Below are 1,559 nucleotides of genomic sequence, written 5' to 3'. Positions count from 1 at the left end.
TCATTCTATTTTCAGGACTTTCTTCAGTGCAGCCTTCATCCCCTTGTTTCTTAAGCTATAAATCAGGGGGTTTAAGAAGGGAGTCACCACAGAATAGATAAAAGTTATAATCTTCTGAATTTCAGCTGGGTTATCAGCTGTAGGGCTCACATACATTGCCAAAAGAGCCGCAAAGAATAAGCACACCACCGTCAGATGTGATCCGCAAGTAGAAAAGGCCTTCTGTCGGCCTGCTGCTGAAGGGACTTTAAACACAGTAATCAATAAAAGGGTATAGGAGCCGAGGATGCACAGAAGAGTTAGCATGATAATGAGGGAGCTCGGGACATGGAAGACAATCTCAGTGACAGGAGCTGGGACACAGGACAGAGCCATCAGTGGGTCCATGTCACACACAAAGTGATCGATGGTATTGGGCCCACAGAAAGGCAACTGAGAGAGCTGCACGGTGGGGACAGAATAACTAAGGAACCCAAATACCCAGCAAAGAGATAACAAAACAGAGCAGAGTTGTTGGGTCATGACGGTTGGGTAGTGCAGTGGGCAGCAGATAGCAAGATACTGATCGTATGCCATGACACAGAGCAAATATGCCTCAGTTGTACCAAGGGAAGTAAAAAAACATAACTGGAGGAAACAGCCAACAAAAGAGATGGTTTTTGTTTCTGAGAGGAAATTGATTAGCATACTGGGCACAGTGGAGGTAATGTACCAGATTTCCCTAGGAGAATATACATTGGAGTATGGAGCCTTTCATCCCACCTCACAGCGCAAACAATGGTCCCATTTCCCACCATGCTAAATATATAGATTCCAAAGAACAGTGAAAAGAGGAAATACTGTAACTCTTGACAACCAGGGAAGCCAAGAAGGATAAACTCCGTCACGGTGCTTGCTGCTGAATTGCTCATGAATCCCAGGACTGCACAGAAGACAGAAAATACCAATATATAAGTTGCTTTGTTTCTTGAAAAACTTATAGGAAACCTATGCAAGGTATATATGTTAGCTGCTTTGCAATTAGTTTGGAATAACCCATCTATTAACTCCTATCTTATTTAAAATCCACCAACAAATAAATTTCAATAAAATTGGCATAACAATAGAATCTTTATATTACTTGGATTTTGTTTATCAAAGGATTAGGTTAAAAAATCCTCTCTTCCCTTTGGAAATTTTGAAAACTCAGAAGCACTACCTTCTGTGACAAGAAAAAGCTTATCAGTTTGTATTAGATTCATTTGTATTATTGTTTAGGGCCCAACATATGATATCATATAGTATTTGTATTTCTCTGTCTGGCTTATTTTACTACGCATAATATTCTCTAGGTCCACTAACATTGCTGCAAATGGCAATATTTCATTCTTTTTTATGGCTGAGTTATATTCCATTACATATATGCATACACGTAATATATGGGCTTCTCTGGTGGCTCAGATAGTAAAGAATCTGCCTGAAATGCAGGAGACCTGGTTTCAATCCCTGGGTTGGGAAGATCCCTTGGAAAAGGGAATGGCTACACACTCCAGTGTTCTTGCCTAGAGAATCCCATGGAT

At 40.6% G+C, this 1,559-nt stretch overlaps 1 pseudogene; it reads right to left on the bottom strand.

Annotated features, from left to right (window-relative positions):
• LOC138073449 (olfactory receptor 11H7-like) lies at positions 1 to 914 on the bottom strand (annotated as a pseudogene).
• Between the last annotated feature and the right edge of the window lie 645 nt (positions 915 to 1,559).

Source organism: Capricornis sumatraensis, chromosome 2 (assembly GCF_032405125.1).
Source record: "Capricornis sumatraensis isolate serow.1 chromosome 2, serow.2, whole genome shotgun sequence".
NCBI classification, from domain to species: Eukaryota; Metazoa; Chordata; class Mammalia; order Artiodactyla; family Bovidae; genus Capricornis; species Capricornis sumatraensis.
The sequence above is the reverse complement of the archived record's forward strand: the minus strand, read 5'-3'. Positions and strand labels throughout refer to the sequence as shown.